This window comes from Dermochelys coriacea, chromosome 3 (assembly GCF_009764565.3).
Source record: "Dermochelys coriacea isolate rDerCor1 chromosome 3, rDerCor1.pri.v4, whole genome shotgun sequence".
Lineage (NCBI taxonomy): Eukaryota > Metazoa > Chordata > Testudines > Dermochelyidae > Dermochelys > Dermochelys coriacea.
Genome location: NC_050070.1, coordinates 165,674,250 through 165,691,155, shown reverse-complemented (window position 1 = coordinate 165,691,155; position 16,906 = coordinate 165,674,250). Strand labels below are relative to the sequence as shown.

The 16,906-nt window shown below is 40.7% G+C and overlaps 1 protein-coding gene across 5 annotated transcripts in view; it reads right to left on the bottom strand.

The window, feature by feature from the left end:
- The window catches only part of ESRRG (estrogen related receptor gamma), a 522,927-nt gene that overhangs the window by 393,658 nt on the left and 112,363 nt on the right, over nucleotides 1-16,906 (bottom strand). The gene's annotated exons all lie outside the window — the stretch shown is intronic.

Genomic DNA, 16,906 nt, shown 5'->3' with positions numbered 1-16,906 from the left:
AAGTTTAGGTGACTGACTTTTTCCCCATACACTAATTATTATTTATTTATATAGTGACATATGTGCGGTATAAACAGAAGAAACAATCATGCTGAAACTGGGGTGTCAGCAGGTATCCTACAAAAAAAAATTAACTCCCTCTTGCCATCCAGTAATGTTCTGTGGAGACCATAATGTTTTTGTGACATTCACAGAGGCAGAAGGCAATACTTTAATGAAAGCACAGAGCCTCAAGGAAGTCCATGTTGCCACTAAAATGACATAATTCCTGCAAATAATGCTGCTACCAGGTGACAGCACTTCCGGGAATGTAAATAACCAAGATGGTGGAACCCACTGTTTCATCTGAAAAGGCCACATAACTCATTTCCCTGCCAGAATAGGGACTGAGTGCCTTCAACTCACCCCTCCTCCCCTTGTGTCTTTATAGACGCCAGCTCCAAGTCTAAGCTTAAAGTCCAGCTCTAGTTGTTATTATGGCATAATGTTGATGATTTATTAAGAGCTCTTAGTTGCCTCAGACAGTTTATAATTAACAGCTTCCCCTTTTCTTAAATACAAATAAATACATAAATGAAATCAGAGCTGCTAAGTGCTGGGCATCTCCTAAAACTTCAATGATATCATCGGCTATTGCCAGTCACCAAGAGTGCAAAAATAAATAAAAGGGAGGGAGGCTGGGGGAAAGGCAGGGTATCTTCTCAATAAGTACCTATTTTCAGAATTTCCTTCAAGCTGGCTTGGACTGAGAGCCATCAATTATTTAAAAGAAGTAACATGATGCTTCCTTTGTTGAGACAAATCTCCAAGCAGACCCCAAGAGAGAATAAAAAATGAATTAGGCAGAATTTATTAGTGCGCTTGAAGAAAACAGATTCAGCCATCAGGGCTGACGACGGTTTTTAAAATAGTGTATTTCTACCCATGAAAGATAGTTTCTTTCTTGTTTCCTCCCACTAGATCCCCAACACGCACACCACCCCTTTTCTTCTTTCTTTCGCTCTTTCTTTCTTTCAAAAACAGGGCATAGCACTGAAAGAGGCATCAATCATTCCTTCTTCTTTGACTTGACTTGATGTATTGTCTTCATTTAAATTACAAATATACTAATCTAAAACACTGTTTACCAAGCAGCATATTAAATGAAAGATGCAAGAAATTGCATCACTCACATTTTAAAAATGACTCTAGACTCAGGGACACATAAAAACAGCAAGAGAGGGAACTCTGCTTCGGCTGCTATATTTCAATCCTAGCAAATGAGATACAATTACTGTGGCTTAGGTTATTACTATTCTGGTTGTTGGTCCAGTCAAACCAGTGGTGCCAAAACCAGTACAATTCCTCTTTTTTGGCCCACCACCCCCATTTGTGTTTCTATAGTGTAGTGGGACTGGCATTCAAAGCCCATCAAAACCAATGTCTCAGTTCCTAGATCTGCATCACACCTAGGGAAAGAAGAAAGTTCTTACCTGGGGCAGTAACTTTGGGGGCTTGAGTAAGGAGATCGAACATGTGAGCAGCTGCTGTAAGGAAGCAGTTTGAGACTGCACAGCCTACTGCTTTCAACTGCTATTTTAAGGAGACTAGCAGGAAAGGAAAAACAACCCCCCCACACACACCCAGTAAGAATGCAATGAATTCATTCAAAAGGTCTGCTAACACACCTTTCACTCCAGGGAAATGATGAATTTAGATCATTTTCAATGCCCTTTTAGGGTGCCAGCAGCACAGGGCAATCTTCCTTTTTTAAAAAAATGTTTGGCTAGTTAGTGCCTTCGGTCGCTGCTTTGAGCAAGGGGTGGTGTGTAAGCTGCATCGCCTCAGGGAGCGCTGTGACTCAGACACACCCCTCCAAGCACAAATTCCCTCCCTGCTGCCATCTTGCTCCAGGACTCCAGGAGGTAGTGAATTACTGCGGGTCTGTGCCAAGGCTCCTTCTACTCCCTGACCACTTGTTCACAAGGGGAGGGACCAAAGGTCCAGTAGTCAGCACACGGGTATAAAGAGAGCAGGGGTACCTCCCCTGTGGGCACAAGTAGTCCAGGTCAAGTTATTGAGCATCAGATCCTTTCTTTCCTCTGATCCCCAAACAAAACCCATAACAAAATAATGGCTGGGCCATGAGTTGATTAACGCTCTGGACTATTTTCTTCCCTGCCCCCTCCTGCCCCCTGGTTGGCCTTGATTAAAATGTATTTCGTTCACAAGTGAAATGAGTTTGGTGGGTCTCAGAGCTTAGCCCCAATGGATATTTTCCATATTGAAAAAAACAACACTATTTCTCATTCTAAGTCTCGTGGGAAAAATAAGCCCTTCGAAATGGAGAACTGTTGCTGACCCTGCAAGTCTCACCTACACTGAAAAAATGTGGGGGAGTAGAAGTTTGCACAGATTCTACCCCACTTTGAACCTGACCCTGTACGATGTTGAATGCCCCTGGAAAAACTCTTTTTGAGCCTGACCCTTTATGCCTTATTTACCCCCATCTACAATCTTAACAAAAATTAACTTATGAAAAATTATTGTACGCTTTAGGTACACTCCTTTTTGCAAGAAGAGATTTAGGCTCAATCCCGTGAGGTGCTGAGCACTTCTTGAGGGGTGCGGTGCTCTCTCCACTAACATTCACTTACAAGATCTGGCACTGGATATTTAACCACAATAGCCAACCAGTCCCAGTTCTTCACATTAAATTGCATATAAACTTTTGCACATGCCTGAATTGCTTGTGTGCAATTGCCCTATCTATGCATGTAAGTCAGGCTTTGTATGCACAAGTGTGTGCTCGCATTCAAATCCTCAACTTGTACACATACATTTGGGCTTATCTTACTAATATTCATTACATTTCAACATGTAAATATTATCCTAAGTGGAGATATCTACATGACAATTAATCTAAGTTCACAAAAATATTATAGCACTAAAATGCATCTATCCATCACATCTCAGAAAATTAACTTTCAATTTCGTACACCCTCAGTTCAAAGTAAGCAACTGGCTTCTTATCTCAGGGACTTACCCAATGCCTCTGTGGACTCTTTGCTGAATAGAGAAATGCTCATGTACCCTACATTTAAACAAACTAAGATTTTATATTTAATTCAGGGTTGTTTTTTTAAAAAAAAAAAATTTTTTCTTACTTCCACCCAAGAACTATAGAAATATATAGCTCAAAATGAATTTAAAGCTGATGCTGTGAGGTGACAAGTTTATATGGTTCCACCTCCCTTCCTCACCTCCTTGGATGGTAGTCATAAGACCCACAATGCCAAACTCTGGAAAATATCCTTGCAGAGTTAGCATCTGGCTCCTTGGCAGACTCTGTGGGCAGTTGTGCTGGCAGCTTTAGATTTGTCCAAGTCTATCATATGGTCAGACTACAGATGGGCTGCCTTGGATGCTTTTGTATTTCTGGATGCCATCTTCCTCAGATTCACCTTTTATTCTGAACAAAACAGGTCTCCAGATCCATGCATAGGGGCCTCATGATTTCATATATTATAGGATTTCATGTTAAAAGGGGGGTTTCTTCCTAGCTCTCGCTCTCTCTCTCTCTCTCTCTATTTTTCCAGCAGAAATTAGGACCCGGTTCTGCAAGGCCTCATTTCCCACTGAAGTCAACATATGGCACTCAGAAGATTAGGCCCTTACTGCATTTCAGCCAGCTATTCTTTCACATGCCATCCCGTTCTCCATCTGTGATGATCTTTTTTGTGAATTAACACCTGAGTCCTCACTCTTTCAGCCATGTAAGAAAGCTGTTCATTTGGGGCTTAATCTACTCCCACTAAAGTCAATGCGAGTTTTGCCAGTTGTCTATTACTTGAAGGAATGAATAGCTGAGATGTGACATAATAATAGTGAAAAAGGTCTTTACCTCTGGCCTTTCCTGGCTTCACTTTCTCTCCTTATCACCTGGATATTAATCACCCAGTCTAAATCTGGCTGCTATGTTATCCAATTGAACTATGTGCTTTTTAATATTCCTAAATTATGAGAGTTCAAATTAGACACTGGACCACAAACTTCTGCTGAAAGGCAGAAAAGACTCTTAGGAGAAAGAGGCGGGGAAGGTGTGTTATTAGCCCAGGCAATTAAAAAAAATAGTTAGGAAATAAAAATCTAATACATTTTGTCAAAAGAATAAAGAAAGGGTGTTCCTAACCTTTCCCGTGCCTTTTTCTTGTCATCTGATTATGAACTGTTTTGTCAAAATGTTTCATAAAGGCCCTTAAATAGTTTTAAAAGGTATTTGAAATGAAATCTAAAATGAAGATGCAATACTCCAACAACGAGCCATACCACCATATGCATTACTAAGCATTGGGTCCCTTTGTGGGTAGGTAAAGGCACAAAGCTAAGACACCAACTACTAACTTCAACCTTGTTGTTCCAACAACATATAGATTATATTGATCAGTGTAAAAAACAACAAAGAGAATATACCATCCTACAATCACTGCTTCAGGGAAAAGCCTGAGAGATGGGATAGAACTTATACCAGACCCGGAAGGTCAACAAACTCAGGCTCTGGTTGACCAAAGTGGGAAGCACATTTCAGAATAGAAAGCATTACACGAAGAATGACCTCTTCAGGGTCCCACACAGTCATATCTAGAGACTGTGGAAAAAACAAAAGCATCTATGCCAGCGCATACCATGGAGAGAGGGGAAGCCTCTCAGAATGAAAACCATTCTACATAACTCTTTCTCCATTTCAGCTGATACTTGAAACACCCTTCCTGTCATAAAAGAACCACTGTTTATCACTTTTCATAAAGTTGAACCCATCTCTTTAAAACTCCTCAAAAAGCCTCTCATGGGAAAGGAAAAGATAATTAGATTGTAAACTCTTCAGGGCAGGCACTACACAGTGAGGACTTACCATAATGGGGAACAACCACCGACATCCCACCCCCAATCTCATTTATAAATCTTGGGCCTGGGCTGCTCAGACCCACCTTCATTATCTTTCTCACACAGAGTGGCCTACCTGAGCTACATTCTTTCTCTAAAAGAAAAGGAGTACTTGTGGCACCTTAGAGACTAACAAATTTATTAGAGCATAAGCTTTCGTGAGCTACAGCTCACTTCATCTGATGCATTTGGTGGAAAAAACAGAGGAGAGATTTATATACACGCACACAGAGAACATGAAACAATGGGTTTATCATACACACTGTAAGGAGAGTGATCACTTAAGATAAGCCATCACCAGCAGCAGGGGGGGGAAAGGAGGAAAACCTTTCATGGTGACAAGCAAGGTAGGCTAATTCCAGCAGTTAACAAGAATATCAGAGGAACAGTGGGGGGTGGGGTGGGGGGGAGAAATACCATGGGGAAATAGTTTTACTTTGTGTAATGACTCATCCATTCCCAGTCTCTATTCAAGCCTAAGTTAATCGTATCCAGTTTGCAAATTAATTCCAATTCAGCAGTCTCTCGTTGGAGTCTGTTTTTGAAGCTTTTTTGTTGAAGTATAGCCACTCTTAGGTCTGTGATCGAGTGACCAGAGAGATTGAAGTGTTCTCCAACTGGTTTTTGAATGTTATAATTCTTGACGTCTGATTTGTGTCCATTCATTCTTTTGCGAAGAGACTGTCCAGTTTGGCCAATGTACATGGCAGAGGGGCATTGCTGGCACATGATGGCATATATCACATTGGTAGATGCGCAGGTGAACGAGCCTCTGATTGTGTGGCTGATGTGATTAGGCCCTATGATGGTTTCCCCTGAATAGATATGTGGACAGAGTTGGCAACGGGCTTTGTTGCAAGGATAGGTTCCTGGGTTAGTGGTTCTGTTGTGTGGTGTGTGGTTGCTGGTGAGTATTTGCTTCAGATTGGGGGGCTGTCTGTAAGCAAGGACTGGTCTATCTCCCAAGATCTGTGAGAGTGATGGGTCGTCCTTCAGGATAGGTTGTAGATCCTTGATGATGCGTTGGAGAGGTTTTAGTTGGGGGCTGAAGGTGATGGCTAGTGGCGTTCTGTTGTTTTCTTTGTTGGGCCTGTCCTGTAGTAGGTGACTTCTGGGTACTCTTCTGGCTCTGTCAATCTGTTTCTTCACTTCAGCAGGTGGGTATTGTAGTTGTAGGAATGCATGATAGAGATCTTGTAGGCGTTTGTCTCTGTCTGAGGGGTTGGAGCAAATGCGGTTATATCGTAGCGCTTGGCTGTAGACAATGGATCGAGTGGTATGATCTGGATGAAAGCTAGAGGCATGTAGGTAGGAATAGCGGTCAGTAGGTTTCCGATATAGGGTGATGTTTATGTGACCATCGCTTATTAGCACCATAGTGTCCAGGAAGTGGATCTCTTGTATGGACTGGTCCAGGCTGAGGTTGATGGTGGGATGGAAATTGTTGAAATCATGGTGGAATTCCTCAAGAGCTTCTTTTCCATGGGTCCAGATGATGAAGATGTCATCAATGTAGCGCAAGTAGAGTAGGGGCATTAGGGGACGAGAGCTGAGGAAGCGTTGTTCTAAGTCAGCCATAAAAATGTTGGCATACTGTGGGGCCATGCGGGTACCCATCGCAGTGCCGCCGATTTGAAGGTATACATTGTCACCAAATGTGAAATAGTTATGGGTCAGGACAAAGTCACAAAGTTCTTTCTCTCTCAGCCAAACGGTGTTCCAGTCCAGACAGCATCTTGACAGATTAAAAGACGAGAAAGAACAGGAAAAGGTGGCAACACAGTAATGGGCTTCTCACCTTCATTCCTCTGGAAACAACTGACATCTTAATTTCACTGCATGATATAAAGATTCTTTAATATTATGCAATTAAAGAACTCTCTCAAACAAATACATGCTGGACCAAATCTTGCTCAATTAACTAATACAAACAGTCTCATCATGGGGCTACTAACATGGACAGGGTGGGTGGGGTTTAGGGCACAGGAAATTAAAGTTCTTTCTTGAAAATAAAGACAAGACATATACTCTGTTAAAAAGGAGTGTAATGGTGCTGCATTAAGATACCTTGGGCTTGTCTACTCGGCCCCATATTGTGGGCTACAGGAGTGTGAGGTACACTAAAATGCTGTGCTACAACTACTCCATGCTAGACCTTAATAGAATGAACTAAAGTATCTAGTCTGCATTAACATAGTCCTGTTAACTACCTTTTATTCTTCATTTGTGGAGGTCACTAATATCCACGCATATCAATAATATTTTTTCTCTCATACTTTGTATTCCTAATACAAAAAGGAAGAGAGAGACTAACATATCAAACTATGTAGCAATGACAAAATTGCAGTGCTGTTTTTATCATAGTGACAGTATTGGAATGACCATATTAGCTATAAATGATGGGGCCATAAGTGAATAATGCAGGTGACATGACGCTCACTGGAATTTAAAATAGAGTATCTGAAGGCAGAATTTGGCTCAATGTCATCCCTAGTTAGAGCAAAGGTTGGACAATCCTGGGTTCTAAAACCCAATCTGTCACTGACTTGATGGGGTGATTTTGGAAAAGTCACGTAACATCTCTGAACCTCAGTTTATATATATGTATAATAATATTTACATAATTCACATGAGTGTTAGAGAAAATGGTGATGATGTAAGATGCTATGAAATTTCCATTTCCTTGTGTTTGTGGTGACTACATTAATCACAAGAGAAGGAAACATGAATGAGTTATGCAGGTCATCTCAAACAAGAGCCAATATAAATTTTTATAGCACCATCATATTGTGCATGTTTGTTTGTGTAAGAGAAAGAATGAGAATATACATTAGGCAAAGAATACATTTGAGAGTTAGGGATAAACAGATAACTCACTAGTAAATTAAGGGCTCAGTTCCTCACTTCTTATATCCTGAAATGTATTGAGTGTCCTACACTCCCACTGAAATCAATGGGAGTTAAGAGATCTTAGGAGCACCACACAAGGGACTCTTATACACCTTGTAGTTAGTACAGGATCGAGTGAGTAGTAAAGTCACAAGTGTGTCATTCATGAACAATCCCTAACAAATAGCAAACAATGTGCATTATACTGTGTAATGTCATGTACTATACTTATACAAAAAGAAAAGGAGTACTTGTGGCACCTTAGAGACTAACAAATTTATTAGAGCATAAGCTTTCGTGAGCTACAGCTCACTTCATCGGATGCATTTGGTGGAAAAAACAGAGGAGAGATTTATATACACACACACAGAGAACATGAAACAATGGGTTTATCATACACACTGTAAGGAGAGTGATCACTTAAGATAAGCCATCACCCACAGCAGGGGGGGGAAAGGAGGAAAACCTTCCATGGTGACAAGCAGGTAGGCTAATTCCAGCAGTTAACAAGAATATCAGAGGAACAGTGGGGGGTGGGGTGGGGGGGAGAAATACCATGGGGAAATAGTTTTACTTTGTGTAATGACTCATCCATTCCCAGTCTCTATTCAAGCCTAAGTTAATTGTATCCAGTTTGCAAATTAATTCCAATTCAGCAGTCTCTCGTTGGAATCTGTTTTTGAAGCTTTTTTGTTGAAGTATAGCCACTCTTAGGTCTGTGATCGAGTGACCAGAGAGATTGAAGTGTTCTCCAACTGGTTTTTGAATGTTATAATTCTTGACGTCTGATTTGTGTCCATTCATTCTTTTACGTAGAGACTGTCCAGTTTGGCCAATGTACATGGCAGAGGGGCATTGCTGGCACATGATGGCATATATCACATTGGTAGATGCGCAGGTGAACGAGCCTCTGATAGTGTGGCTGATGTGATTAGGCCCTATGATGGTATCCCCTGAATAGATATGTGGACAGAGTTGGCTTTGTTGCAAGGATAGGTTCCTGGGTTAGTGGTTCTGTTGTGTGGTGTGTGGTTGCTGGTGAGTATTTGCTTCAGATTGGGGGGCTGTCTGTAAGCAAGGACTGGTCTGTCTCCCAAGATCTGTGAGAGTGATGGCTCGTCCTTCAGGATAGGTTGTAGATCCTTGATGATGCGTCGGAGAGGTTTTAGTTGGGGGCTGAAAGTGATGGCTAGTGGCATTCTGTTGTTTTCTTTGTTGGGCCTGTCCTGTAGTAGGTGACTTCTGGGTACTCTTCTGGCTCTGTCAATCTGTTTCTTCACTTCAGCAGGTGGGTATTGTAGTTGTAGGAATGCATGATAGAGATCTTGTAGGTGTTTGTCTCTGTCTGAGGGGTTGGAGCAAATGCGGTTATATCGTAGCGCTTGGCTGTAGACAATGGATCGAGTGGTATGATCTGGATGAAAGCTAGAGGCATGTAGGTAGGAATAGCGGTCAGTAGGTTTCCGATATATATGGATTTCTACATAGACTGCTTCCGCCGACGTGCACGAGCTGAAATTGTGGAAAAGCAGCATCGCTTACCCCATAACCTCAGCCATGCAGAACACAGTGCCATCCACAGCCTCAGAAACAACTCTGACATCATAATCAAAAAGGCTGACAAAGGAGGTGCTGTCGTCATCATGAATAGGTCGGAGTATGAACAAGAGGCTACTAGGCAGCTCTCCAACACCACTTTCTACAAGCCATTACCCTCTGATCCCACTGAGAGTTACCAAAAGAAACTACAGCATTTGCTCAAGAAACTCCCTGAAAAAGCACAAGAACAAATCCGCACAGACACACCCCTGGAGCCCCGACCTGGGGTATTCTATCTGCTACCCAAGATCCATAAACCTGGAAATCCTGGACGCCCCATCATCTCAGGCATTGGCACCCTGACAGCAGGATTGTCTGGCTATGTAGACTCCCTCCTCAGGCCCTTCGTTACCAGCACTCCCAGCTATCTTCGAGACACCACCGATTTCCTGAGGAAACTACAGTCCATTGGTGATCTTCCTAAAAACACCATCCTAGCCACTATGGATGTAGAAGCCCTCTACACCAACATTCCACACAAAGATGGACTACAAGCCGTCAGGAACAGTATCCCCGATACTGTCACGGCTAACCTGGTGGCAGAACTTTGTGACTTTGTCCTGACCCATAACTATTTCACATTTGGTGACAATGTATACCTTCAAATCAGCGGCACTGCGATGGGTACCCGCATGGCCCCACAGTATGCCAACATTTTTATGGCTGACTTAGAACAACGCTTCCTCAGCTCTCGTCCCCTAATGCCCCTACTCTACTTGCGCTACATTGATGACATCTTCATCATCTGGACCCATGGAAAAGAAGCTCTTGAGGAATTCCACCATGATTTCAACAATTTCCATCCCACCATCAACCTCAGCCTGGACCAGTCCACACAAGAGATCCACTTCCTGGACACTACGGTGCTAATAAGCGATGGTCACATAAACACCACCCTATATCGGAAACCTACTGACCGCTATTCCTACCTACATGCCTCTAGCTTTCATCCAGATCATACCACTCGATCCATTGTCTACAGCCAAGCGCTACGATATAACCGCATTTGCTCCAACCCCTCAGACAGAGACAAACACCTACAAGATCTCTATCATGCATTCCTACAACTACAATACCCACCTGCTGAAGTGAAGAAACAGATTGACAGAGCCAGAAGAGTACCCAGAAGTCACCTACTACAGGACAGGCCCAACAAAGAAAACAACAGAACGCCACTAGCCATCACCTTCAGCCCCCAACTAAAACCTCTCCAACGCATCATCAAGGATCTACAACCTATCCTGAAGGACGAGCCATCACTCTCTCAGATCTTGGGAGATAGACCAGTCCTTGCTTACAGACAGCCCCCCAATCTGAAGCAAATACTCACCAGCAACCACACACCACACAACAGAACCACTAACCCAGGAACCTATCCTTGCAACAAAGCCCGTTGCCAACTCTGTCCACATATCTATTCAGGGGATACCATCATAGGGCCTAATCACATCAGCCACACTATCAGAGGCTCGTTCACCTGCGCATCTACCAATGTGATATATGCCATCATGTGCCAGCAATGCCCCTCTGCCATGTACATTGGCCAAACTGGACAGTCTCTACGTAAAAGAATGAATGGACACAAATCAGACGTCAAGAATTATAACATTCAAAAACCAGTTGGAGAACACTTCAATCTCTCTGGTCACTCGATCACAGACCTAAGAGTGGCTATACTTCAACAAAAAAGCTTCAAAAACAGACTCCAACGAGAGACTGCTGAATTGGAATTAATTTGCAAACTGGATACAATTAACTTAGGCTTGAATAGAGACTGGGAATGGATGAGTCATTACACAAAGTAAAACTATTTCCCCATGGTATTTCTCCCCCCCACCCCACCCCCCACTGTTCCTCTGATATTCTTGTTAACTGCTGGAATTAGCCTACCTGCTTGTCACCATGGAAGGTTTTCCTCCTTTCCCCCCCCTGCTGTGGGTGATGGCTTATCTTAAGTGATCACTCTCCTTACAGTGTGTATGATAAACCCATTGTTTCATGTTCTCTGTGTGTGTGTATATAAATCTCTCCTCTGTTTTTTCCACCAAATGCATCCGATGAAGTGAGCTGTAGCTCACGAAAGCTTATGCTCTAATAAATTTGTTAGTCTCTAAGGTGCCACAAGTACTCCTTTTCTTTTTGCGAATACAGACTAACACGGCTGCTACTCTGATACTTATACACAAAGTTAACATGAAATTTCATGCCAGTAACACTATACCATCTAATAATCCACACCATTTTTGTAAATAGGAATATTTGAAAGTGTCACCCTTTATTTAAATCTTCTTCAGCACAGAACACAAGAGAGCCTCAACAGTGAGAGCCATGAAATATTGTTGGTATTCACTGTTATGCTTTATGTACTGTCAGCTGCCTAAATTTTCATTTAGTATCAGTCACAGTTTTCCAGGGACATAGATGATGCAGCAAGTGTCAATACTGATGTTACTATTTATAGCACTATAAACTATATTTTGAGTTATATTCGTAAAGTGAAGCTTAGGTAGCACTTCTAGCATTAATATCTTAATACAGATATATTGCTATAAATGTAGTTTACAGTCTGGAACATAAACACAAATTCAGTGTTACTAATAAATCACCTTCTGGACTGCGTAAAAACATACTGCCATTGCATTTTATGCAATACACAATGGAACTGAATGTGGTGATATATATTTAAATTTCCCAATTTTAAACTGTCACTCAAAAACTTTTCTTTTTTTAAGATTATTGATCTCACTGGCTTGTGATAACATTTCAGTCGCTTGACTGAGCCATTTTTAGCTTTTGGGTTTTTTTAAAAGCTCAATCGGGACTCATATGATACAATCAATTTAGTTTTCTCAATTAGAAATGAAAGTTAAAAGGAGACTAACATCATAAAGTACTCAAGTTTCATGTCATGATTTCTTTTTAGGATCCTGAAATATACTAATATCGTTGTTATATATGGTTGGGTGTATATCTACAGTATTGTTCTGGCTGACTCTGCAAGGGCCAAATTCTTCTCTGATGGAGTGCCACTGGTAAATGGTTTTACATCAAGGATGAATCTGGTACTTCATGTTTAATCTGTATAGGCGGTGTTTCGTAGTTATGATGGGGGGTGAGAATCAGGACTCCTGCATTCTGTTCTGTCACTGATGGCTTCTCTTACGTAAAATGGGTATAACTTCCAGGGTAAATGTACAGCAAGGATTAATTTATTCATGAGTATAATGTATTTAGAGAAATTTTTATAAACTGTGCTAAAATTGTGACTGTAGAGACAGATAAAGCATTTTCGTAATATATTTTTCCAACCTTTAGTTCTTTCCTTTACATTTAGAACTATACAATTCATGTTTTTACATTTATTTATATTTTCTTCAGTTCCAATATGGGTACCCACAGTTAAAACAGCTGGTTAAAAATAATCAGTAGACCTGAATAGTTGGGGTGATTGGGTGATTATTTAATCAAAACTGTTTTTTAGGCACCTCATTAGGGTTTAGTGGCAAATGACATCAAGCAATTAATCAGGACATCTTCAGACACTGAAAATCTTGCTCTGAGAAGCTGGTGCCCTCTCTCTCTCTCTCTCTCCACACATAATCGTTCTGATCAGATACTCAGAATGCTCCAACAGGAAGTGAAATTTGTTGTGTTTATTTGTGTTTGGAACGAAGTTCAAAGTACCCTGTTTAGGAGCTAGTGGCCCTCATCATTAATTGCCAGGATTGCAAAGGATTGCATAGAGGGTAAGCAGCAGTCACACAAGGCCATGATTTACAATAAATATGCCAGTGATAAATGAGCAGTGTGGTCATGGTCATGGATCTTAGAGTGGTTCTGAACCTTATCATTTCTGATCCTGCAAGCACATTTTCCTTCTGTGGGGGATGGGATGAACTCTTGAATACCAGTGAGAATTATTCTTAGTGCTAGCAAGAAGATTTTTGTTAACCTCATTACTGGAACCTTCAGTTATTATATTGGTTAATGCATAACGGAGCAAAATGAATGCATAGGGAAGTGAGATGGGGCATGGTACCCCTTTTAAGAGGCAAAAGAGAGTAATTCATAGCTGAAAGGTATCCTACTAGTCAGTACACACACTTCTTTTTGCTACCTGTGTGTGCCTCCTTTAATGCTAGAAATTCTTTAAGTCCTATAACATTTACAAGGGATTATAAGCATACGAAGACAAGGTAAAGCCTTCAGAAACAGGATAAGGCACCATGGGTGTGTCTCCCCTTAAATCTGTAATCTCAGAGACAATTGTGTCTTGCAGTTATTCCTCACAATTTTGGATTTTACATTGCCCATTCTTTGCACAATTATGTCTGTATGTTACATATTAAAAAAAAAAGAAAAGAAAAGAAATAAGGAAGTGATGAATTGGCCGCTTATAGTCGTCCTGACAGCAGGATGAAATGGTAGCTACGGTGACCAGGGGATATCCTGGTTCCTCCTTGCAGAAAGGTATTCAATGCACGTAATAATTATTCATCCATCTCATTCACACTAAAGGCATTGGCAATGCAATTTTAGCTGATAATCAAGACCATATGACAAAAACCAAGGCCATTAGGGACCAATTTCGAGTATTCTCTGCAAGACAATGATTTTCCAACTGCACTTACATATGCTGAATAGTTACCTCTGCACGACCGCACCTGCTCTCATTTATATAACCCCACCACCAACAACCATTCCCCACTCCTTTTTTTCTTGTAAGACAAAAAAGAAAAGTTTCAAAGGTTGGCTGGATTTTTCATGGAAATAGATTTTTTTTGTCTGCCATATGCTACAGTTTCATTGTTTCAAATGTAACAATTTTAAATGTGCCAAATACAGACATTAATCTGTGCCAGCATTCAGTCAAATTCTGCTCTTAGTTGATTTCAATAGGGCTGCATCAATATAAATTGACAGCAAAATTCGGCCCAATGTTTTCATTTTCCTCCTCCATTCATTCACATTTAATGTATCTTTAGGGCAAAATCCTGCTTGCTTTATTCACGTGTAAGTCTCAACTACATTCTAATCTCAGTTAAACTGGTGACTTCTTTGGGATTTTTCTGGATTTTCACTCGTGTAAATGACATCTGAATAGGCTGCATTGGGACAATTTGTTTGGGCAAGGCAAGCAGGATATGGCTCTTAGTATTTGGGGCATTTATTTTTCTATTTGCTCTACTATAATCATTTGATCCCTTAATTACTTTTTGTGTATTTTTGACCTTACCATTTCAGGATCACTGATGTAATACTGTTGCCTTTGAAAGTCACTGCAAATCGAAGTTCCATAAGGTTAAAGACTTTGCTTGCCAGGAGGGAAGACATGCCAAAATTATTTTAAAATTATATAAAGTATAACTCAAAGGTTCTTGTATGTCTTACTTTAAATGCTCCTAGGGAAATGGATAAATCTTCATGCTTTTTCAGATATAATTCAAATATTAAAAGCAATAATAATCTCCATCATTAATGATGCAACAACCATTTTTTGGCAGAAAAAAAACCCCATAAAATTAGCAAGCAAAGAGAAATAGTAAAAAAAAAAAAAAAACCCAATGGTCTGTCAGGAAATGATTCCACATTAAATTATAGATCCTAGTCTTGAAAACCTTTACTGGCATGAGTAGTCCTTACTCACACAAGAAGAGCCAAGGACTTCAGTGGGGCCATTTTTGTGGGTAAAGATTATTCATGGATTTATGGAGTGGGGGGGAGGGGAAAAGGGGCTGTTATAGGACTGGGCTATTAGTCCTTTCTTCTATTTCTGTGACCTAGTTTCTTTATCAAGTGTCCCTTTCAAACATTAAAAATCTTTTACAACCCAAATGTCAATAAATTGGTATTTTGTCAAAAGCATAAATTTAGTCTACTGTCTCATGACTGGAATGGGAAAGAAATCATCATGGATCATGCTCTTGTTCATAAGAATTCTAGAATTGTATTTTTAAACTGTTACCTATACTAATTTAGGGTAATGAAATGAGAAAAATCAATGCAGTGTCACTATAATATGGACTTAATCTTACAGAGTTTATGGTCTGGTGTGGAAATCACATTTGAGGGTCCCAACAAGAAGAAACTTGACTTGCTAGGAAATAGTCCAGTTTTTGATTGATTTCTATTAAAATGTCCACTAAAAACTGCTATTTTACTTCTGCAGATTATTAAGAACATAAGAATGGCCATACTGGGTCAGACCAAAGGTCCATCCAGCCCAGTATCCTGTCTACCGACAATGGCCAATGCCAGGTGCCCCAGAGGGAGTGAACCTAACAGGTAATGATCAAATGATCTCTCTTCTGCCATCCATCTCCACCCTCTGACAACAGAGGCTAGGGACACCATTCCTTACCCATCCTGGCTAATAGCCATTAAAGGACTTAACCTCCATGAATTTATCCAGTTCTCTTTTAAACCCTGTTATAGTCCTAGCCTTCACAACCTCCTGAGGCAAGGAGTTCCACAGGTTGACTGTGCGCTGAGTGAAGAAGAACTTCCTTTTATTTGTTTTAAACCCGCTACCCATTAATTTCATTTGGTGGCTCCTAGTTCTTATATTATGGGAACAAGTAAATAACTTTCCCTTATTCACTTTCTCCACACCACTCATGATTTTATATACTTTATCATATCGCCGCTTAGTCTCCTCTTTTCCAAGCTGAAAATTCCTAGCCTCTTTAATCTCTCCTCATATAGGACACATTCCAAACCCCAAATAATTTTAGTTGCCCTTTTCTGAACCTTTTCTAATGCTAGTATATCTTTTTTGAGATGAGGGACCACATCTGTACGCAGTATTCAGTATGTGGGCGTACCATGGATTTATATAAGGGCAATAAGATAGAGAATAAGACAGAGACTCTCTCTTTTTTAATGATTCCTAACATCCTGTTTGCTTTTTTGACTGCCGCTGCACACTGCGTGGATGTCTTCAGAGACCTATCCACGATGATGCCAAGATCTTTCTCCTGATTAGTTGCAGCTAAATTAGCTCCCATCATATGGTATGTATAGTTGGGAATATTTTCTCCAATGTGCATTACTTTACATTTATCCACATTAAATTTCATTTGCCATTTTGTTGCCCAGTCACTTAGCTTTGTGAGATCTTTTTGAAGTTCTTCACAGTCTGCTTTGGTCTTACCTATCTTGAGCAGTTTAGTATCATCTGCAAATTTTACCACCTCACTGTTTACCCCTTTCTCCAGATCATTTATGAATAAGTTGAACAGGACTGGTTCTAGGACTGACCCTTGGGGAACACTAGTTACCCCTCTCCATTCTGAAAATTTACCATTTATTCCTACCCTTTGTTCCCTGTCTTTTAACCAGTTCTCAATCCATGAAAGGATCTTCCCTCTTATCCCATGACAACTTAATTTATGTAAGAGCCTTTGATGAGGGACCTTGTCAAAGGCTTTCTGGAAATCTAAGTACACTATGTCCACTGGATCCCCCTTGTCCACATGTTTGTTGACCCCCTCAA